Raw genomic sequence first — 25,629 nt, forward strand, 5'->3', positions numbered from 1 at the left:
GTGGCACTGGGGACAGGTGGCACTGGGGCAGGTAGCACTGGAGGCAGGTGGCACTGATAGGTGGTACTGGGGACAGGTGGCACTGGGGACATTTGGCACTGATAGGTGGCACTGGGGAGTCGGGACAGATGGCACTATGTTGTGTAGTGTTGTGTAACTGTAACTAATGTGAGTGTTCACTCACCGCTGCAGCATGGAAGCTCTCCCTCCTCACACGCTGTCTCTGTGTGAGGAGGGAGAGCCGGTGATGAGAGATGATCTCATATGAGATCACCTCTCATTGGACGAGTGCTAAATGGCCTCTGTGATTGGCCATTTAGCACGATCTGTGATTGGCTGTGTTCAAGGGACACAGCCAACACAGAACTTCCCCGATGCACGCCCGCGGCGGCGCGCAGAGGGGCAGTATACAGGAGGACGGCCAGGGACGCCCTCCCGGCAATTGGCGTCCGCGCTATAGCGCGAGCGCCGCGGGGCCCCCAATTGGGCGGGGCCCATGGGCTTGAGCCCACTCAAGCCCTATAGTAAGTCCGGCCCTGGTAGGGACTGATGTGAATGTACAATCTATATGTAAAGAGCTGCTTAAACAATAATAATAATAAATCTTTCCCATAGTTTGTAGACGCTATAACTTTTGCGCAAACCAATCAATATACACTTATTGCGATTTTATTACCAAAAATATGTAGAAGAATACATATGGGCCTAAACTTAGGAAAAAATTATATTGTGTTTTTTTCAAAATTGTCGCTCCTTTTATGTTCATAGCGCAAAAAATAAAAACCGCAGAGATGATCATGTGGCACCCTCTACCAATAGGTAGGTGCTAGTAATAGGTTTTACTAGGAACTTTAGGCAGGCCTATGCTGCAAGCTAGGCCTGTCTGTTTTGATCTGGGGGCTGGGAGTAGTCAGAGTAGCAGTGGGTGTGACCATCTGTGCTTCAGTTTTGAAGCGCCTCCCCTGCTTACAGGGAGAATATTCTGGAAGAGGGGCTGGGCCTAGAACTGGTGTGGCAGGCAGCTCATGCCCTGACCCATCTGGTATTGGCAGGTGGCGGGCCTCCTATATAAGCTGAGGTAACATGCCACTGGTGGGAGATGACGGCTGAGTGAAGTGGAGGATGGAATACTAGGCAGCAGCAGGAGGGTACCCCCAACTGGGGGGGGTGTACCGATTGCAGGAGGAGGCCCAGGGAGAGCTGTGAAGGAACTTTGCCTCTACATGGTCATTGGCAATGTCTTTTTCATCACACAGTGACTGATAAAGAAGTCCTGGAGCAGAGGGGCAGGTGAAGCTGTCGGAAGGTATAGTTCAGTCAAGTTTTCCATCAAGGACTCAGGGCAGTGAAAGGTCGGTGAGTGTTATCACAGTGGAGGGCTGGATGTGCCATGAGGGAACTTTGCTTCTACACGGTCATTAGCAAAGTCTTCATCATTCTCCCACTCTACAAGACTCTGGTCCGGCCGCACCTGGAGTATGCTGTCCAGTTCTGGGCACCAGTCCTCAGGAAGGATGTACTGGAAATGGAGCGAGTACAAAGAAGGGCAACAAAGCTAATAAAGGGTCTGGAGGATATTAGTTATGAGGAAAGGTTGTGAGCACTGAACTTATTCTCTCTGGAGAAGAGACGCCTGAAAAGAGATATGATTTCTTTTTTTTTTTTTAACAACAAGGTTGGTCTTTAATTGAAGAAAAAAATATACATGAAATTGGTGCGAGACAATTGTTTGGACAGTAAATAAATACAATCAGAGTCATACAAGTATATAACCATTCAAGGGTATTGGTACAGAACTTCAGGCATCATGGATAACAAAGTAGTCACTCAGAAAAATTCACATAGTGCTTAGTAAATATAAGGATAGGGAATCGGTAGGGGAAGGGCGGTAGGTGGGAAGAAGGGGGGGGGGGGGAGAGGGGAAGGGGGGCAGAGGAGGAAGACACCCAAATATTACCTGAGAATAACTACTACAATTGCAAGCCTCATCAACTGGGGCATATGCTATATGTGGGGTCTGTCCATGGCCTCCAAATCCGCTCATACTTCAAAGGGCACCCTCTACTCATGTAAGTTAACTTATATAATGGTAATATTGCATTAACAGAGTCCTCCCATGATCGTATTGTGGGGGGCAAATGTGAAGTCCATTTCAGCAAAATTTCTTTTTTGGCGTAAAAAAACATTAATGAAATCAGTATCTTAGTATATCTTGGCCTCTGCTCGTCATCCTGAATACCCAATAGGGCCAACTCTGGTGTCACTGCAATAGTCAACTGAAGGTGAGTATTAATGGCTTCCCCCACCTCTGACCAGTACCTCGATAGTCGAGGGCAGGTCCAAAACATGTGAAAAAAGGTTCTGTCTATTGAATGACACCGTGGGCAGTTTGGGGAGCGCAGCAAGTATATCCTGTGCAGTCTCTGGGGCGTGTAGTATATCCTATGTAAAAACTTTGTTTGGATCAACTTTTCTCTAGATGAGATCACTAATTTAGAGCTATCCTCAAAACATTCCTCCCAGGCCTCTCTGTCTAATTCAGGCAAGTCTGCTTTCCATTTATTCCATTTTGGGTGACTCCTTTTGAATGAGGGCGAAATACAATGTAGACATAATCTTATTGAGGGATTCCTGTACTAGCAATTCCTCAATAGGATCCACTTTAAGATTAGGAAGTAGGGGGAACTGTGCCTTAACTGCGTGACGCAGCTGATAATACCTAAACTGCATCCAAACTGGGAGGGAAAATCTATCTACAAGAGCTTTGAATGAAAGAAAAGATCCTTCCTGGAGCACATCTTTTAACAGCTTAATACCATAACGGGCCCAAAGTTGTGGATCTGGGATAGTCCTGAGGTGCGGGAGAGAGGGATTACCCCACAGGGGACAAAAGGGGGACCACTGATTAGGGCATATAAACCGTCGCCTAGCCATAGCCCACACTGCGGTCGGGGCCGGCAGCGAGGGACACGCCGATGGGCCCCTATACACCAAGTTGCTCAGCTCCGTAAGAGATCCTACTATGGCCGCCTCTAAACACACCACTGCATTAGCTCTAGACTTCTGAAACCACCACCTCACTGTAACCAGCATAGCCACCCAATAATACACCAATAAACTGGGCAAGGCTAGGCCACCACAACTCACAGGAAGCTGGAGAGTCTGTCTGGCCAGCCGAGGGGAAGCACCCTTCCACAGAAATAAGCCAATGCTACTATCTATCTCCTTAAAAAAAGACAGGGATAACCATACGGGACAATTCCTGAAGAGATAGGTAAACTTAGGGAGGTAAATCATCTTCAAAATATTAAAGCGACCAAGAAGATTAAGCGGAAGGTTAGCCCAACGTGAGCAATGATCTCTAAGGCGCTGGACCACTGGTTGGAGATTAAGGAGCTGAAAGGAGCCCAGGTCCCTTGATATCTTAATTCCTAAGTAAGTGAAGTCCTCCACCCATTGCAAGGGAGTTCGTGTCCCATTCACCTTGGCCTGCTCGTCCAGGGGGAATAAGGCGGATTTGGCCCAATTGGTTTGGATTCCTGAAAATCTCCCAAATTCATCAAAGGCTGCCAGGGCCGCATCCAATGACATTTCAGCATCCTGCAGGTACAGTAAGGTGTCATCTGCATATAAGGATATTTTCTCCTCCAAAGAGCCGACCCGAAGACCAGCTATGTGGTCCGACTCCCTGATCAGAACTGCCAGCGGTTCCAGTGCCAAGGCAAACAGGCTGGGTGATAAAGGACACCCTTGACGGGTCCCCCTTTGAAGGAGAAAACAATCCGATAGGTAGAGATATGATTTCAATATACAAATACCATACTGGTGGCACCACAATAGGGATAAAACTTTTTTGCAGAAGACAGTTTAACAAGACTCGTGTCCACTCATTAAAATTAGAAGAAAAGAGGTTTAACCTTAAACTATGTAGAGGGTTCTTTACAGTAAGAGCGGCAAGGATGTGGAATTCCCTTCCACAGGCGGTGGTTTCAGCGGGGGGCATTGAAGGTTTCAAGAAACTGTTAGATAAGCACCTGAACGACTGCAACATACAGGGATATACAATGTAATACTGACATATAATCACACACATAGGTTGGACTTGATGAACTTGTGTCTTTTTTCAACCTCACCTACTATGTAACTATGTAACTATGGGGAGTCCTGGATCAGAGGAGAGACTGTGGGGTTATGTGCCAAATCGATGTGGCCTGAGGGCACAGAATTTTCAAGCTGGGCTGGCTGGGAACAGTAGTCCACCATCCAAGAGAATGCTTTTAAACTACTAGGCCTCCGGGGAGAGGTACTGCAGGCCTCAGGCTTATAATAGTGAGCAACAAGAGCCTGCTTAAGGACTTGTTCAGAGTGGGTCCTTATTGCTCAGTAGAAGAGGATGTGACATTATTTCACTTCAAGAAGTTTTGGGCAAGGGGAAAGAAGTTCCGGGACCATCACTCTTACATGGTCAAGAGTGGTGTATTCATTCTTTACACGGTAATGGATGGGGAATTCTTGGAAGAAATAGTCTGCAGGAGTTAAGCAGAGGAGGAGCAACAGTCTTCATGGTAAAGCAGGAGGAAGATCATATCAAATCTTAAATGCACATCATCTCTTCGGGCTCTAATTATGTGCTAGTGTGTGTAATCTGTACAATATGATGGCAATTGAAACATCCTATGGGCATCCCATATACCCTTTTTCCCAACCAAGTTGTACCCCCAATAAACAAAAAACAAAACCAGCAAAAGACTGTTCATTGTCTCTGCAAGTGATGTATGGAGTCTGGCAGCGGGGTGAATTGGTGGATTGTCTGTTACTAGTGGCAACTACACTGCTACATTTGGAGTTCCCAACGAGATCTGCCTTCATGGTTAACCTGCTGGCTGTCACCCCTAGCAACCGCTAAAAGCCAGGAGAGACTTTACTATGTTAAAAGGTGATCGCTGTATAGTTTGCCTGCCTTCAGTTACAGCTTCTGTGATGCAGTTTTAAAACTAAACCTGGACAGTGCCTGCAATTCATCAGCGCCTGCCACCAGGTGTCACTACAGCACACACTGTTTGAAGTATGCAACAGTTCCTCACACGCTGAACCAACAAGCATGTGGGCGGAGTCACTCCCCGGCGGAGGACAGAAAAGAACTCGACAGACACGAGGTGAAGGAAGATGGCGGAGGGTGATCGGAGGATGCCTGCTGTACAGCGACTACCTGAGAAGCAGGACCGGGTGCTAGTCGACACTGGCATCTGATTGGAGATCTGTGGAGGACTCGCTTTGGGAGTGATCGGCTATGCATGCTGTGCCCCAGGTGCCACCTACCTACAATTGAAGTCAATGCCTGGGCCCAGTGCGGTCATTGTGGGAAGCCGCTAACCCGCTTAGGGCCGGTGCAGTGGGAGTCAAGGTATTATAATATCCATCTGCTCACAGGACTATGCATGCTGCAGCCGCAGGACATTTGCAAGCCCGGAGAGGGCCGCGGATCACTTGCGAGTGATGGAGAACAACCAACAGGTGTGTCCACTAGAGGGTTCTGGGACATAGGAGAAGAAGAGACTGCTGTGGAGACTCGTGGCCTGGTCAGGGGCCTGGAGGCTGCAGGAGTCAGTGTGCGGCCTCCGGTTGATATCCCTGAAGAGCCGGCTCCAAGTAAGAACCTTGCTGTGCCCATGCGGAAGGAGCCCATTCTGCAGGAGGGAAAACCTTCAGGTGAGCTGGATGAGGTGAACGAGGGCCGGGTCATAGACTGGGGTTCACCCAGAATGCTGGAGAGGTTCGGGTCAGTGGAGAAGTTATTTTCCTGGTCTTCTTCTGAGGAGGGCTCCAGTGAGGAGGAGTAGGAGACCGGAGATTCCCTACTCGTTGATACCCCATCTGATGCAGTGGAGGAACCACAGTCCCCAGCATGGACCATAGTGCAAGCCAGCAGAATCTTCACTAATCAGCCATCCACTACCCAGACCAGGGCGCCCACTTACAGGCAATGGGTCATCAAGGCCCCAAATGCCTGCATCCTGCCGTGAACAGTAAAACTCAAGGAGTTACCCCGACTCTCACGGTTCCAGCGAGAAGTACAAAGGAGGGTCGCCTTGGAGTGGGACTTAGATTACCCCTATGTCCCAGCCCAGACCATGGACGTCATAGAGAGCTCACGGGGACAGTGGGAGGATGACATGGTTTGGGACTTTTTGCACGCCCCCAAGCCACTCCGGGTACCAGAGAGTGATGCCTGGGCTCAGATCAAGGACATCAAGCAAGAGTGGAGCTTGGGTCATGCAATCCACAAAGACCGGGTCCTGGTTGTAAATGTGGGTCGGCCTACCAGGAGGCACTCGGTCTCAGTCAAAGGAGAAGGGGATAGCCAGTGGAGAGTGCCGAATCCATGGTTTTATGTGTAGGGAGAACTGCTGTGATGTGCAGCCCACATGGAACCGGCCACCAGGACTGCAAGGACAGGGCAGTGCCTCTGTGGTTTTCTCCAATGACGATTTCAAAATTTCCACAGGGACAGCTTTTGCCCGCCACCCAGGGTGCCTGATAGGAGTACAAGTGATCATGGACACTAGGGTGCACTGTCCTTGTTAAACCTTTTTTGCTACCTGACTTTCGGGAGGGGCCCCTCCACCTAGGAGCAACCTGGTTTCTTTTTTTTCTTTGGTCATTGGCATGTCTGTTTAGACTGTACTCAGCAGGAGGTTCCCTTAGATCCCTCTTGCCGGAAGTGACAGTAAAACAGAGAACAGCATGCCACCCTCTTGTAAAGTCTGGAAAATGTATTTTTCTTCAGCACATAGAGGATTGTAACCCCCTCTACTTGGTGAATTTCTGTACAGATAGTTATGTGGATAGACTGTGTGTGTTTTGTCTTCTCTTAGGAACGCAGGGATGTGACGGCTGTCCATCTCCACCGCTGGAAAACAGATGAATGACAGGGACCTGTAGATTAGGATGTGTGTATAAAATGTACATTGTGAATATATGATCAGAGTGTATATACTTTATTTTTGTATTTTTATACAAAAACCCTGTCCAAGTTTGTACCCTTTCCCCCATCCAACCAAATTATATGGGATGCCTTTACTCCTGGGCCCAGGAGGAATTTTTGGAAACTTATTTCCACAGCTGAGGACAGCTGTGATTTTGGTGGGGGTGAATGTAGCACCCTCTACCAATAGGTAGGTGCTAGTAATAGGTTTTACTAGGAACTGTCAGCACAGGCACCTTTAGGCAGGCCTATGCTGCAAGCTAGGCCTGTCTGTTTTGATCTGGGTGCTGGGAGTGGTCAGAGTAGCAGTGGGTGTGACCTAGTTCTGAGGCGCCTCCCCTGCTTCCAGGGAGAATATTCTGGAAGAGGGGCTGAGTCTAGAACTGGAGTGGTCGGCAGCTCATGTGGGAGCCCTGACCAATCCCCATCTGGTATTGGCAGCGGGCGGGCCTCCTATATAAGCTGAGACAACATGCCACTGGAGGGAGATATTGGCTGAGTGAAGTGGAGGATGGAATACTAGGTAGCAGCAGGAGGGTACCCCCATCGACGGGGGGCCTGCTTAAGGACTTGTTCAGAGTGGGACCTTATTGCTCAGTAGAAGAGGATGTGACATTATTTCAGTTCGAGACGTTTTGTGCAGGAGGAAAGAAGTTTTGTGCAGGAGGAAAGAAGATGTGGGCAGAGGGAAAGAAGTTCAGGGACCATCACTCCAGTGGTGTCCTCATTCTTTACACAGTAATGGATGGGGAATTCTTGGAAGAAATAGTCTGCAGGAGTTAAGCAGAGGAGGAGCAACAGTCTGCATGGTGATGCAGGAGGAAGATCATATCAAATCTTAAATGCACATCAACTCTAATTATGTGCTAGTGTGTGTAATCTGTACAATATGATGGCAATTGAAACATCCTATGGGCATCCCATATACCCTTTTCCCCAACCAAGTTGTACCCCCCAATAAACAAAAAAACAAAACCAGCGAAAGACTGCTCATTGTCTCTGCAAGTGATGTATGGAGTCTGGCAGCGGGGTGAATTGGTGGATTATCTGTTACTAGTGGCAACTACACCACTACAATCAAATACCACCAAAAGAAAGCTCTATTTGTGGGGAAAAAAAGGACGTAAATTTTCTTTGGGTACAGCGTCGCACGACCGCGCAATTGTCAGGTAAAGCGACGCAGTGCCGTATCGCAAAAAATTGCCTGGTCATTAAGCAGCCAAATCTTCCGGGGTTGAAGTGGTTAACATAAGCTAAGTAAATAGCCACTTAAACCAGCCTAAATGAACAGACTATTCGGTAACAAGGCTACAACAAAGTACATTACACATTATCCTAAGACCCCTTTCACACTGAGGCGCTTTACATGCTCTATAGAAGAGCCGCTCCTGTCTCTCCAGTGTGAAAGCCAGAGGGCTTTCACACTTGAGCGGTGCGCTTGCAGGGCGGTAAAAAAAGTCCTGCAAGCCGCATCTTTGCAGCGCTGTAGGAGCGGTGTATACACCTCTACCAAAGCGCCCCTGCACATTGAAAACAATAGGGGAGCGCCGCCAAACCGCTGCAACAGCGGCCTGGAGAGCGATACAATAATAATGAGTGTCTGCAGCTAACTCTGAAGCATGGTGGGGCTCCTTGCAAGTTTAGGGCTGCATTTTTGCAAATAGAGTTGGAGATTTGATCAGGATCAACAGTGTCCTCCGGTGGTATACCCACAGACACCCCCCAGACGGTCGGTTAACCCGCACACCCCCCCTGTCCGGTAGGTCAGGTCATCAGGAGCACCGTAGCACTTACTCCATCTATGGCGGGCAGCACTACACCCGGGCGATGGGCAGCGGCTTCTCCTTCCCCTGCTCTCCTCCGCAGGCATCACAGGCGGCTTCCCCTTCCCCTGCTCTCCTCCGCAGGCATCACGGGTGGCTTCCCCTTCCCTTGCTCTCCTCCGCAGGCATCACAGGCGGCTTCCCCTTCCCCTGCTCTCCACTGCAGGCATAAGGGCTGCTTCCCTTTCCCCTGCTCTCCTCTGCAGGCATCATGGGCGGCTTCCCCTGCTCTCCTCCGCAGGAATCACGGCGCTTCCTGATTGGCCGGGAGGAGAATCAGTGTGAAAATAGTGAATATTCATTCGCTATTGTTTCACAACTGGGTGGACTTAGGGTGCAGTTCTCTGCACCCCAAGCCCACCCTTTTTTGAACCCTATTAGAGCCTCTAGACCAAATCCGTGCTTTAAATAAAACCCCCCATTGCAATCCAAGCGTCTGGCGCCTGCATGTAGATTAGGGGGCCGGACACATGGATGGGGGGGCGGCCCCCCTGCACCCCTAATGGACGGTCCGCCACTGGTGTCCTTAATGCTGAGAAATACAGGCAGATACTTATCCATCATGCCATACCATCAGGGAGCCGTGTGATTGGCCCAAAATGTTTTCTGCAGCAGGACAACAAACATACAGCCAATGTCATTAAGAACTATGTTCGGTGTAAAGAAGAGCAAGGAGTACTGAAAGTGATGATTTGGCTCACACTGAGCCCTGATCGCAACATGTGGTTAGTTCTCCAAGATGTTTGGAACAACCTACCTGCCGAGTTCCTTCAAAAACTGTGTACCTAGTGTACCTAGAAGAATTGATGCTGCTATAAAGGCAAATGGTGGTCCCCCCAAATATGACTTTGATTTGGATTTCTCTTCTGTTTATTTACTTCCCATTTTGTTAATTGATAAAAATAACACTTCTATTTCTGAAAGCATTCTTAATTTACAGCATTTTTTAACACCTGCCTAAAACGTTTGCACAGTACTGTATATTGTATATGTTTCATTTTTTAGGCATATTGTGTGAATGGGAACACCTAACAAACATATAATGGGGTTTTCTGAAATATGACTGCAAAAGTGAAAATACACTTTAAATCTGTGCTTTGTAATGTCTTTCTCAGTTCTCTATTTTATTTCTGTGGTTCTGGGTGGTGCTACATCATGTCATAAGATCTCATACTGTAAAATCTCACAAATGTTGGAGCCATGCTGTAGTGGACCCAGATAAAACAGGAGACAGGGAACAATTGGCCAGAGTTTCCACAGTCCTAGATTGAGGTCCATTCACAAAATTGGAATGGGAACCATTTAACCAGCCCGTGTTCTCTGAGCTAGCTAAATGTTCATATAAGGCTACTTTCACACTGAGGCCCTTTACAGGCGCTACAGCGCTAAAAATACCGCCTTTTAAGCGCCTCTCTTGTGTCTCCAGTGTGAAAGCCCAAGTGCTTTCACACTGGAGCGGTGCGCTTGCAGGACAGTCAAAAAAGTCCTGCAAGCCGCATCTTTGCAGCGCTATAGGAGCGGTGTATTCACCACTCCTAAAGCGCCCCTTCCCATTGAAAACAATGGGGCAGCGCCGCAAACCCGCCGGGCAAAGCGCCGCTTTGCGGGCAGTTTTAACCCTTTTTCGGACGCTAGCAGGGGTTAAAACCGCCCGCTAGCGGCGGAATAGCGCAGCTAAAACGACGGTAAACGGTGCTAAATATAGTGCCGCTTTACCGCCGATGCCCCAGTGTGAAATGCCTTAATGTTTGAGTGGAGTGTGCCTATAAAATAAACCTTTGTGTACATTCATAGCTCTCACCTCTGCCCATCTCCTGTATCATATCCACACAGCCTCTGCCCATCTCCTGTATCATATCCACACAGCCTCTGACCATCTCCTGTATCATATCCACACAGCCTCTGCCCATCTTCTGTATCATATCCACACAGCCTCTGCCCATCTTCTGTATCATATCCACACAGCCTCTGCCCATCTCCTGTATCATATCCACACAGCCTATGCCCATCTTCTGTATCATATCCACACAGCCTCTGCCCATCTTCTGTATCATATCCACACAGCCTCTGACCATCTCCTGTATCATATCCACACAGCCTCTGCCCATCTCCTGTATCATATCCACACAGCCTCTGACCATCTCCTGTATCATATCCACACAGCCTCTGACCATCTCCTGTATTATGGCCGCAGAGTCTCTGACCATCTTCTGCATCATGGCTGCACAGTCTCTTTTATTTTTATTTTTTTATACACTATTTGTTTTAGAAATTCCCTGCGAGGGAACCATTATCACACATTGTGGTGTTTTGTTTTGTTAGTATAGCATACAGGTTATTTTGTTGCTATATTTGTTCTATATTTATTTGTTTAATGCATGTGAATTTTGGAGGTGTTCTCGTAAACTGGCACTTTACAATAAATGTTGCACTTTATTTGTTAAAAAAGGAGTACATATTATGTACAGGCATACCCCACTTTTAAGTACACAATGGGGTTTATTTACTAAACCTGGAAAGTGCTAAATCAGGCTCACTTCTGCATAGAAACCAATGAGCTTCTAACCTCAGCCTGTTCAATTAAGCTTTGGTAATAAAACCCGGAAGCTTATTGGTTTCTATGCAGAAGTGAGCCTGATTTTGCACTTTCCAGGTTTAGTAAATAAACCCCATTGTGTACTTAAAAGTGGGGTATGCCTGTATATACAGTGCCTTGAAAACGTATTCATACCCCTTGAAATTTTCCACATTTTGTCATGTTACAACCAAAAATGTAAATGTATTTTATTGGGATTTTATGTGATAGACCAGCGCAAAGTGGCAAATTATTTTGAAGTGAAAGGAAAATGATAAATGGTTTTCAACTTTTTTTACAAATAAATATCTGAAAAGTGTGGGGTACATTTGTATTCAGCCCCCCTGAGTCAATACTTTGTAGAACCACCTTTCACTGCAATTACAGCTGCAAGTCTTTTTGGGGATGTCTCTACCAGCTTTGCACATCTAGAGAGTGACATTGTTGCACATTCTTCTTTGCAAAATAGCTCAAGCTCTGTTAGATTGAATGGAGAGAGTCTGTGAACAGCAATTTTTAAATATCGTCACATATTCTCAATTTGATTCGTTTCTGGACTTTGACTGGGCCATTCTAACACATGAATATGCTTTGGTCTAAACTGGGGATATGCAATTAGTGGACCTCCAGGTGTTGCAGAACTACTATTCCCATGAGGCATAGCAAGACTCTGACAGCCACAAGCATGACACCCAGAGGCAGTGGCATGATGGGACTTGTAGTTTTGCAAAAGCTGGAGGTCTGCTAATTGCATATCCCTGGTCTAAACCATTCCATTGTAGCTCTGGCTGTATGTTTGGGTCTGTTGTCCTGCTGGAAGGTGAACCTCTGCCTCAGTCTCAAGTCTTTTGCAAACTAATCTAACAGATTTTCTTCTAAGATTGCCCTGTATTTGGCTCCAACCATCTTCCCATCAACTCTGTCCCTGCTGAAGAAAAGCATCCCCACAACATGATGCTGCCACCACCATGTTTCATGGTGGGGATGGTGTGTTCAGGGTGATGTGCAGTGTTGGTTTTCCGACACACATATTGTTTTGCTTTTAGGCCAAAAAGTTCAATTTTGGTCTCATCTGACCAGAGCATCTTCTTTCACATTTTTGCTGTATCCCCCACATTGCTTCTCGCAATCTGTGGACAGATTCTCCCACCTGAGCTGTGAATCTCTGCAGCTCCTTCAGAGTTACCATGGGCCTCTTGGCTGCTTCTTTGATTAATGCTCTCCCTGCCCGGCCTGTCAGTTTAGGTGGACGGCCATGTCATGGTAGGTTTGCAGTTGTGACATACTGTTTCCATTTTGGGATGATGGATTGAACAGTGCTCTGTGAGATGTTCAAAGCTTGGGATAACTTTCTTATAACCTAACCCTGCTTTGAACTTATTCACAACTTTATCCCTGACCTGTCTGGTGTGTTCCTTAACCTTCATGATATTGTTTTTGTACTAAGGTTCTCTAACAAACCTTGGAGGGTTTCACAGAACAGCTGTATTTATACTGAGATTAAATTACACACAGTTGGACTCTATTTACTAATTAGGTGACTTCTGAAGGCAATTGGTTCCACTAGATTTTAGTTAGGGGTATTAGAGTAAAGGGGGCTGAATACGCCACACTCTTCAGATATTATTTGTAAAGAAATTTGAAAACCGTTTATTATTTTCCTTCCGCTTCATAATTATGTGCCACTTTGTGTTGGTCTATATCACATAAAATCAGAAAAAATACATTTACTTTTTTGGTTGTAACATGACAAAATGTGGAAAATTTCAAGGGGTATGAATACTTTTTTAAGACACTGTATATATATACACACACACACTTTTTTATTTTTGAGGTGGAGGGGGGAATCATGGGTGAGTTCCCACACTTTTTTCCCAGGACTTGACCCCTGCTCTAGTCCATTGTAAGGGTGCATACTCGTTCTTTGGAGCACCCATGTTTCCCAGGATGGAAAAAATGCTTTTTTTCTATAGAAGCTTGTAAGGAGGCCAACAGCAACTTAAAAGGTGGTCGACTTCAAGTAAGAAGGAGGTCAACCACAAGTAAGATGGAGGTCAACTGCAATTTAGAAGGAGGTCAACTGCAGGTCAAATTCACTTGCAAATGAACTTAAAATGATCTCAGAGGTATCCCAAACTGATGTAATAAAACAAGCTAAAAACAATTTTAATTTTGTTAAGAAAAATTTATTTCTGCCATTTATATCTCATTGGGATATTTTCCTTCACTTCCTGTCCTGCAGACCCAACAAGAAGTGAGAGGATATCTTATCAATGTAAAGGAAATCCCCTCTTAGCAATTACCATGGGAACACATCTCCATTGGAAAAATTTACCTCTATTCCTGTTCTGGTGGCAACAAAAATTTTTGGATTTTCCTCACTTTCAGTCCTAGTGACATGGGTGATAATGACAATTAGAGAGACACAGACATCCATAAAATCATTTGTTCAGTGCCTGTTTACTCTCCATGGTCAGCTACAGGCACAGGCCCATTTAAATCCTTTTCCTACAACTCCTTGGGTTCTGGGACACATCCTGGAAAAAAATAATAAATAGCTTCAATTGTGATATTCACATTCATTTTTTTCTGTTTCAATCGTTTTTATTAGTTATTTTGAAAAGAACAAAGAGAAAAGATCACTTAGGGGAGCAGCAAACAATCCTTGCATAGTCTGCACATGTAACAAAAAAATGGCACACAAATATGAGGGAGAGAAGGAACAGAAGAAGACCTAACAGTCCGGTTAGGGTCTTAAACTTGTAGAGAAAGGAAGGACAACAGGAAGGACAACAACTGACTATAAACAGCGTATTAATTGCATCATAAACTTCGAGAAGCAGCCATCTAACTGACCACCTAGCGAATCATATTTATACAAAACATACGGATCATGAGATCAAAATATAACTTAAAGGGTTTGTAAATCCTCGTTTAAAAAAAAAAATGTCATACTTACCTGCACTGTGCAGTTCATTTTGCACAGTGTGGCCCTGATCATGGTCTTCTGGGGTCCTCCTGAGGCTCTCGCGGCTCCTCCTCACATCGGTAAACCCCCTGGGAGAAGCGCTTTCCCGGAGGCTTACCTTACGGGCGCGCTGCAAAGTCCAGCATTTGTGTCTATAGACACAGAATGCCGGACTCGGCCTCGCCCCCCGGCGCCCACGTCATTGGGAACGAAGGGCTCAGGTGAGTAAAACGGGGGGCTGGGGGACTGGTCAGTGTTAGAAGTTTTTTTACCTTAATGCATTGGATTTATTAGGGTGAAAATACACAAGGGTTTACAGCTTGACCCAGAACTTTCATCATATTGTTACTATTCTCCCTTTAAACATAACCACTGTAAATTGGTCTAGGTGGTGATAAAGCCTCCGACCTGTATTGTACAATATCTAAGGCACTTCCCACTTCAGACATCATAACTCTCCCTTTTGGGGGACCTCACTCCCAAAAATTTGCACAGGAGTATCTAAGTAGCAAAATAAATAAAAGGCTGTAGAAGCTTGGTACCAAGATTTGCAAGAAACAAAAGAACAAGAGAAAAGTTACAGAAAGGAAAAGAAGAAAGGGTGGATCCATCCAGGGATCCTCCATCAGCCGTCCATGGAGTCAACTCCGTACATCAGGGACCTGTAAGTAAGCAAGCCAGGGGGACCATTACATTCATTTTTTTGTATTCCCGGTGCAGATACCTCTGTTTGTTGCTTGAAAATGTATTTGGAACTGAATCCTTTGTCTGATCATCCCTGGTGTGCTTTGGAAGAGAGTTGGCTGAGAATTGTTTCTAGCGTCAATTTTTATTAGATGTACAATTGAGCATGTTGTATCTATTCAAGATCAGCTTGACCCAGAACTTTCATCATATTGTTACTATTCTTAGACAATCAGATCAATCTATTTACCTTGTGTACCCTCTTAGTTCAAACACTTAGAAAGCTTTTGTAAAAGCTGTATTAAACTTGCCCAGCTAAAAATATCCTATATATGCAACCAAATTACTAAGCCATACACTCAACGCCATATAACAAAATGCACTAAAAAGCACTAAGAAACTCATGGCGCTTGTTTTTTCATTCATTAACCACTTCTTTTTCTAAAAATGATTGAATTTATTAACAAGGAACTACAACATGAAGGCAGTTGAAGAATACATGGAATAAGGTCACGTAGCAGCAAGCTTAGAGCAGTAGAGCATAACGCAAGTAAACAAGGGCCAGAGGTATAAGTGACCAAAGAAAGAGAGAGAAAAAAAAACTATATATATATATATATATATATATATATATATATATATATATATATATATATATACACACACACACAGTATATAATATAATAATTTAATATAATCATTTTTTAGAAATATGCCTCCAAGCACCCTCCCGATGCCTCAGCAGCTAAGCCACTGAGAACATAGAGAAGCCAAGCGTACTGTATCTACCATAGGGAAGAGAGAAAAGTGGAAGAAAGGATAAAGAACGAGAAAAGGACTGAGGGGAAATTGGGGAACAAGAGGGGTGGGGAGAGGGAAGAAGGTGGTGAGGAGAGGACCTAGCCATCTGCAGCTATCCCAAGCAGTTAAGTGCCTATCAGAGGCAGCGGTTGAGGTTGAGTTCAAGACCAGGCATTTTCATCCCTTTCCAGCCCAGGCCATTTTTCAGTTTTCATGGCTCTCATTTGAATGATAATTACTCAGTCATGCAACACTGTACCCATAATACATTTTAATCATTTTTTGAGACAGATATAGCTTAATTTTCTTGGTATTTAATCACCAGAATGTTTTTTCTTAATGTTTGATATATACAGTCAGGTCCATAAATATTGGGACATCGACACAATTCTAATCTTTTTAATCTTTTCTAATCTAATCCAAAAGTAATGGGACAGTTGGCTGCTCAGCTGTTCCATGGCCAGGTGTGTGTTATTCCCTCATTATCCCATTTACAAGGAGCAGATAAAAGCTCTAGAGTTCATTTCAAGTGTGCTATTTGCAGTTGGAATCTGTTGCTGTCAACACTCAATATGAGATCCAAAGAGCTGTCACTATCAGTGAAGCAAGCCATCATTAGTCTGAAAAAATAAAACAAACCCATCAGAGAGATAGCAAAAACATTAGGTGTGGTCAAATCAACTGTTTGGAACATCCTTAAAAAGAAAGCTCAGCAACACCAAAAGACCCGGAAGACCACGGAAAACAACTGTGGTGGATGACCGAAGAATTCTTTCCCTAGTGAAGAAAACACCCTTCACAACAATTGGCCAGATCAAGAACACTCTCCAGGAGGTAGGTGTATGTGTGTCAAAGTCGACAATCAAGAGAAGACTTCACCAGAGTGAATACAGAGGGTTCACCACAAGATGTAAACCATTGGTGAGCCTCAAAAAGAGGAAGGCCAGATTACAGTTTGCCAAACAACATCTAAAAAAGCCTTCAAAGTTCTGGAACAACATCCTATGGACAGATGAGACCAAGATCAACTTGTACCAGAGTGATGGGAAGAGAAGAGTATGGAGAAGGAAAGGAACTGCTCATGATCCAAAGCATACCACCTCATCAGTGAAGCATGGTGGTGGAAGTGTCATGGCGTGGGCATGTATGGCTGCCAATGGAACTGGTTCTCTTATATTTATTAATGTTGTGACTGCTGACAAAAGCAGCAGGATGAATTCTGAAGTGTTTCGGGCAATATTATCTGCTCATATTCAGCAAAATGCTTCAGAACTCATTGGACGGTGCTTCACAGTGCAGATGGACAATGACCCGAAGCATACTGCGAAAGCAACCAAAGAGTTTTTTAAGGGAAAGAAGTGGAATGTTATGCGATGGCCAAGTCAATCACCTGACCTGAATCCGAATGAGCATGCATTTCACTTGCTGAGACAAAGCAAGTAGAGGCCTGGCAAGACAAAGACTGAAGGAAAAATGCCCCAAGAACAAGCAGGAACTGAAGACAGTTGCAGTAGAGGCCTGGCAGAGCATCACCAGGGATGAAACCCAGCATCTGGTGATGTCTATGCGTTCCAGACTTCAGACTGTAATTGACTGCAAAGGATTTGCAATCAAGTATTAAAAAGTGAAAGTTTGATGGATGATTGTTAATCTGTCCCATTACTTTTGGTCCCTTAAAAAGTGGGAGGCACATATAAGAACTGTTGTAATTCCTACACCATTCACCTGATTTGGATGTAAATACCCTCAAATTAAAGCTGAAAGTCTGCAGTTAAAGCACATCTTTTTCAAATTCAAATCCATTGTGGTGGTGTATAGAGCCAAAAAGATTAGTATTGTGTCAATGTCCCAATGTTTATGGACCTGACTGTACAGTAAATGAAAAATGACAGAACATTTTGAAAAATGTTTGTTTCTGTTATAAAATGTAAATAAATTATTTTTCTTCATTTATTTAGGTCAAAATGTATTCGGCTACATTTCTTTGGTAAATGTAACCCAAATCAGTGTATATTATTTAGTCTATGTGAAAGTTATAGAATCTACAAACTATGGTATATAAATTTGAAAATGGTTCAATCTTGATGTACTGATGGCCTGTCTCATTTCTTGAGGCCCAAAAATGCCAGGATAGTACAAATACCCCCAAATGACCCCTTTTTGGAAAATAGACAGTCCAAGGTATTTAGTAGGAGAGATGGTGAATTTTTTGAAGTTGTAATTTTTAGTCACCACTTTTTTTGGAAAATGGAAAAAAAGTTGTCATATTAACAAGTTATTTCTCACACACAACATAGGCTTACTTATAATTACACCCCAAAAAACATTCTGCCCCCCTCCCATAGGCATGCGCACGGGGTGTACCTGGGCACACCCTAATCGCCCCGTGCTGTCTCCAGAAATTTGCCCCATGCTGCATCCAAGAGAGTGTCTTGCCCACGCTGCCTGTAAATCAGTTTCACAGGCAGCAGATTGTGAGAATTGCCAGAGCTGTTCAGTGTATGAAACTGTCAGATAGGGGGGGCAGGAGGCGGAGCCTAGCGGAGCAGACATGCATTGTTAGAGCTCCACACCGCTGAGGAGAGAAGAGAAGGACAAAGCAGAGCCTGCAGGCTCAAAAGGTATCCATTTGAACCTTTTTGCCCCTGGGAACAAACTGTGAAAGTTTGGGCAGGAAATATGGTACTGGGAGGAAACCGTGGCAGAAATAAAAATCACCTCACAAAGAGCTCACAGGCACTCACTGCAACTGAAGCAGCTCCAGTCACCTCACAAGATACAGCATCAGGGCGCTCTCACAGACAGAAAATGTCACAACAAGACTCTCCATTTGAGTCAGATACAGAACAAATCCTCTCACAAATTTCTCCACAAGCCTCCTCAGCATCCCCAGTAATATTATTACAATTTGAAAAGATGCTTCATAAGGCTTTAAAACAAACCTCAGACCAAATAACAAAAAGCCTAACCAAAGAAATAAGAGAGCTGGGAAACCGCACCGCAGCCCTAGAAATAAAAATGGATGAAATTGAAATTACAACCCAAGAAAATATAACAGAATTGGAACAATTAAAAAAAGAGAATTTAATACTTCAAACTAAACTTGCGCATAAGGGGAATACCTGAAACTGTGACAGACCTGCAATCTACTATTACTGCTCTATTACAAGAACTAAAGCCAGATATCCCTATTGAACGTTTAGAACTGGACAGAGTACACAGAACCCTCACAGCCAAAAAGAAAGATGGACCCCCACGTGATATAATCACAAAATTTCATTATTACAGAACGAAAGAACAAATACTAATTGCTGCAAGAGAAAAAAAGGAACTTAATTTTCAAGGACACAATTATCAAATTTTTGCTGACCTATCCCAACTTACTATTACTAAAAGACGATCCATGAAACCCCAACTAATGGAACTGCAACGCCACAACATTATGTATCAATGGGGCTTCCCCTTTTCAGTCAGATTTAACTACCAAGGTACAATTTACAGAAGCAGATCAGCAGATGAACTACAACAAACCCTTTTAAAATTAAATCTGACAGAACCCACACGCAGAAGAATGGCATCATCTTCACCTTCAGGCAGCACCCAGAAAATTTCAGAACAAAATGGGAATCATCATTCTCACAAAAGAGGCCGTTATGCCACATCATCCATGGACCAAGAAGATTCAATGGACTGACATCCTAATTCCTGATCTCACTTCATTTATTATACTAAGAGATGATTCTCTATAAAAAAACCTATATTTATAACTGAATGTAACTGCATTCTGATAGTCACACACTGTGTGGGATCATGTTACATTCCAGTTATATTTCTTATTACTTCTGATTCATATAGCCTTAGAATATATAAGTGAAATAAGGAAATTCTTGTTCAGTTATATATTATCAGGTAATAACAATAGATTTATTACTTTTTAGGACAAATATGTTCAATAATCCAGAAGTAATGGAAGCTTTTTCTTTCTTTTCTTAAAACAAATATATTATTACCTAACTACTTCCCAGAATTATGTTTTTGTTTATTCTAATCTGAAGCAATACAACCTCAATTTTATGAGTTAACATATCTAAACAGTTACATATGAATAAAATATGTAATTGTTTACTCTAAAAGGGTTAAAATCCCAAAATAATTCAAACTATCTTCATCAATACCAAAGTTATTAACAGTACCTTTCTAACTGAATTATTTAGCCTAGGGCAAGACTAACCATATACAACCACCCTGGAATATATAATTTCAACAAAAACTATATTCTGCACTCCAATTAATGAAACATCATTTTGATGTCTTTTGACATAGCACTTCTCTCCTGTAAGCGGAAGATCCGTGTACCCCCATTAGCCCTCCTCATTCTCCCAACCATATTATGTGGGAGTGTGACGAAGGCACTTATTCCCCTGAGAGAGATATTTATTCTCTTTCACGGGTAAATTGTGATTACTTGCAAAAAATAATTTATACAATGTATCATCTAATCTCATATGTTTTTTGTTTACTCTTTACTCCAGAATTCACTGGTTTCTTTTCTATCTATTCATCTCTTCAGTCCACACAGGTTGATCTGCGCAGTCAGCTCTGCATAACAAAAAGTAAGTCAAAACTATTTGATCTATTGCCATGGCACCACTGAATATACTTTCCCTGAATGTTCAGGGAATAAATGTCCCTCAAAAAAGGACCAAAGCCTTCCGTACTTTTCATAACAAGAAGGCTCACATAGTATGCCTCCAAGAAACACACTTCACCAAAGATTCTACTCCAAAATATATTTCTCCTTTTTATCAACAAATTTACACGGCTTCTGCCTGTACCAAGCAAAGGGGAACTCTAATTGCATTTCACCGATCCACACCATTCACCTTATCATCAGAAATTAAAGACCCAGAAGGTAGATACCTGATACTCATGGGTTATATAATGGATACAGCAATCACGGTGATTTCCTACTACGCTCCTAACAAACAACCTACACCATTCCTCTCACATATATTACAAGTGATTAATACACACAAAATAGGAACAGTGATAATGTGTGGGGATTCGAACCAGGTCCTCCTCCCATTTCTAGATAAATCACCTTTTACACCATCCAAAATAACCTCTAGATTACCTTTTTCTCAACTTCTTTCCAAATACAATCTGGTAGATTCGTGGAGAGAAAGTAACCCAATGAAAAAGAAATTCACTTATTTCTCGCACCCTCATCAAACCTTCACCAGAATAGATCATATTTTTCTAACAATAGGAATGATACCAGAAATTATTGCATCAGATATAATTCCGATTCCGTGGTCTGACCATAATGCAGTATACACTACTATAGCCTCAGCCATACCAAAAGCGCATGACCCAACGTGGTACTTACCGGACATAATGCTCAAACACCCACTACATCAGATGGCCATTGAACAAGCTTTAAAGGAATACATATCAATTAATAATACAACAGACATCTCCCCAATAACACTGTGGGAAGCTCATAAGCCTGTCTTGCGTGGTACAATACAAAGACAAATGGCACTATTTAAACGGGAACGCAAAAATCTAGCAAAAAAACTAGAACTCAATTTTAATGCAGCCTACATATCATTTCAAGATAATCCATCTCAGAGTGCAAAATCTCATCTGGAAAAATCTAGATTGGAATACGATCTATTTCTCACTGAGTCAGTTGATAAATCCCTCAAACGCTCCAAACACAATTTCTACATGAATACAAACAAACCAGGTACATATTTGGCTAGGGCATTAAATTCAACTAACAAATCTTTCAAACCAATACGTTTGAAATTATCAAAAAATGTTTACACTTGTAATCCAGTTAAAATAGTCCATAAATTTCACTCACATCTCGCAACTTTATATAAGACAAACAATGAATTTAATCCTACAGAGGCTGAATCCTTCTTCTCAAAAATAACCTTACCTGAGTTATCTCAGAATCAAAAAAGCAGTTTGGATGAGCCTATAACTATAGATGAAGTTGCAAACGCCATAAAAGACCTAAAACTTAACAAAAGACCAGGCCCAGACGGCTACTCGGCTTTATACTATAAAACATTCTCAGAAATACTCTCTCCCATTCTCACTGAAACGTTTAACAAACTTCTAGATGGACATTCTTTTCGGCAAGAAACACTAATGGCAATTGTTTGTATGATCCCAAAACCCCTTTCTGATGATACTTCCTGTGTGAATTATCGGCCTATCTCTCTGTTAAACCTCGATATTAAATTATTAGCAAAAATAATAGCAAAACGCCTTAATAGCATTATAGGAAAATTAATACATAGAGATCAAGTAGGCTTCATGCCAAATAGACAGGCAGGCGATAATATACGCAGGGCAGTGTTATTGGCACATATTGCTAAAAAACGGAAAATCCCTTTATGTTTTCTATCTCTCGATATTAAGAGGGCATTTGACACAGTATCCTGGCAATATATGCAATATTCATTACAAAAATGGGGTTTTGGACCCCACTTTTTAACATGGATCAAAGCATTATATAATAAACCCAAAGTCTATATAAAATATGCTGGATACAAATCTGAAGCCTTTAATATCGAAAGAGGTACCCGACAGGGTTGCCCATTATCTCCCTTATTATTTGCCCTTATACTCGAACCCATGGCCCAATACATCAGAACAAACCAAACTATAACTGGCATTGAAGTAGGAGGTATTACACACAAATTATGTATATTTGCAGACGATATATTACTTTTTCTATCATCACCACAGGTCTCTGGTCCTAACTTAATACCAGCTCTTGATGGATTTGCAGCCCTATCCGGCCTTATGATTAATCCTAAGAAATGCCTAATGCTTAATATTTCACTCACAAACATGGAATTGATCCCGGCTAGGGCTGCACTCCCATTCACATGGGCAGAAAAATCAATCCCATATCTTGGAATTCATTTAACAGCATCTCATTCTGACTTATTCTCAACCAATTATCCTCCTGTATTAAGACAGATCACAAATCTAATAAAACAATGGTCGCAACTTCCTTTATACTGGATAGGGAAGATTAATGCAATCAAAATGACTATTCTACCCAAATTGCTTTATCTATTCAGAGTCCTCCCTATTCCAATTCCTTCCTATTTTTTGAGAATAGTACAAAAAAGAGCAACTTCGTTTATATGGGGCTCTTCTAAACCACGTATACCTATACACACACTACATCTTCCCAAAAATAAAGGAGGCCTGGGATACCCTAATTTTACTAACTACTACAGAGCAGCACATTTGGCCAGTCTGTCCAAATACCATGCAAAACAGGAAATCCCATTATGGGTATTTATAGAGGCTTCAGAAAATGACCCACTATTAATATCAAATTTATTATGGCTTGATCCTAAAGACCGCTTTAAAATTCATAATCCCATAACTAAACACTTCTTATCTCTCTGGGATAAACTAAAAACCAAATATCAGTTACAATCTCCACACAATCCTCTCCTTTCTTTTATCAGAAATCCGGCCTTTTATCCGGCATGGATCTACCCAAATTCTTTTAAAGCTTGGACAACATCAGGCATTCAGACACTAAATGACTTCATAGCATCTAAATCATTCCTTTCATTCCCATCGCTTAGAGAAAAATATGATCTACCAAACTCTGAGATATTTAGATATCTCCAAATCAAAAATTTCTATACACCATTCCTAAAGGGGGATACACCATTATCCCAATTATCCATTTTTGAATCAATCTGTACAAAAGATCCATTTGCTAAAGGTACAATTTCATCACTTTATAATCAATTATATGGAGTAGCAAATCTTAATAGACCCTCTTACGTTCAGAGGTGGGAGGAGGACCTGGGACGAACTTTAGAAGACACGGACTGGTCTAACATATGGCTCACATCTAAGTCATCTTCACCCAACATCTTAGCACTGGAGACAAATTATAAAGTCCTAACTCGCTGGTACCTTGTACCCGCTAGAGTGGCAAAATATTCACCTAATACCTCAGCTCTTTGTTTTCGAGGATGCCCAGAAATAGGCACATATTTACACATATGGTGGACGTGCCCAGTAATCCAAACCTTCTGGAAGGAAGTCTTCGTGATTGCATCTAAAATATTTAAAAAAATAATACAACCAGATCCATATTTAACTTTACTTAATCTAAAACCGGAATGGTTAACACTCTCTCAATTCAAACTTATGATCCAACTAATAACGGCTGCAAAACAAACAGTGGCCAAGGCATGGAAATCTCCTACATTGGTACTAGCAGAAACAATTCACAGAATGAATAATACAATGTCCCATGCTAAGATGGTAGCCATCGATCAAAATCAAATTCCAAAATTTGAAAAACTTTGGCATCCTTGGATAAATCAACAGTTCCTGTCAAACTTCAATGACTCTGTCCTGTTGCCATGGTAACAGATTAAATGACTTACAGAGACACCCATTCTAAGGCTTCAAAGAGAACTAAAAAGAATAATAAACTGACGAGCGGGACAACCTTGTGGACCATACCTCTACCTTTCAACCCTTTTTCTTCTTTTTCTTTCCTTTTCTCCACCTTACGATTAAAGCTCATTATCAGAATTTATTTGACCTATATACACTCTACTTGTAAACAATATGTATAGTAGGTATAAATCATTTAAATACCTACAAAAGTAACTAAGGAAATGATATATATCTTTAATTTAGGTTTACGTGAACCCAATGTTTAATATTTGAAATTTCATTATATTTACCTATATAAACCCTACTGTAAAACAATGAGCTTACTTTATAGATCCTTGTAAACTTACTTTATGTATCTTTATAACATTGTATACTCAATAAACTTCTTTTGACAAGGAAACTGTCAGATAATGACACTGCATGCAGGGAGAGAGACCAGCTGTCAAAATGTCGGGGTGATGTCGGGGGTGGGCGGGACCGAACAGCCATCAAACACCAGCCAATGGGATGGGGTCTGGGCGGGCCGCTACATTTATGTGGCCCCGCCCCCTCTCTGAAGCAGCTCAAACATTGTCTGGTGTTTATACCGCTTGGACCCACCCACCCCCAACATCGTGGCTGAGTTGTAAGTCATCACAACTCAGCTGCGATGTCAGGGGTGGGCGGGACCAAGCTCCAACACCAGCCAATGATTGGGCTACTTCAGAGAGGGGGCGGAGCCAGAGAAATGTAGCGGCCCGCCCAGACCCATCCTATTGGCTGAAGTTTGGTAACTGTTCAGTCCCGCCCACCACCAACATCACCGCTGACTTTTAACAGATGGTCTCTCTCCCTGCATGCAATGTCATTATCATACACTGAACAGCTCTGGCAATTCTCACGATCTCCTGAATGTGAAACTCCCCCTCTCCCCTATCTGTGCCACCCAATGCTGCCTATCAGTGACAACCAATGCTGCCTATCTGTGCCAGTGATACTTATCAGTGCCAACCAATTCTGCCTATCAGTGCCAACCAGTGCAAACCAGTGCTGCCTATCAGTGCCAACTAATGCTGTCTATCAGTGCCAGTGCTGCTTATCAGTGCCAACCAATGCTGCCTATCAGTGCCAGTGCTGCCTATCAGTGCCAACCAATGCTGCCTATCAGTGCCATCCAGTACTGCCTATCCGTGCCAGTGCTGCTTATCAGTGCCAACCAATTCTGCCTATCAGTGCCAACCAGTGCTGCCTATCAGTGTCAACCAATGCTGCCTATCAGTGCCAACCAGTGCCAGTGAGTGGTGCCTATCAGTGCCAACCAATGCTGTCAATCAGTGCCAACCAATGC

The sequence above is a fragment of the Aquarana catesbeiana genome, linkage group LG05, assembly GCF_042186555.1.
Source record: "Aquarana catesbeiana isolate 2022-GZ linkage group LG05, ASM4218655v1, whole genome shotgun sequence".
Taxonomy (NCBI): domain Eukaryota; kingdom Metazoa; phylum Chordata; class Amphibia; order Anura; family Ranidae; genus Aquarana; species Aquarana catesbeiana.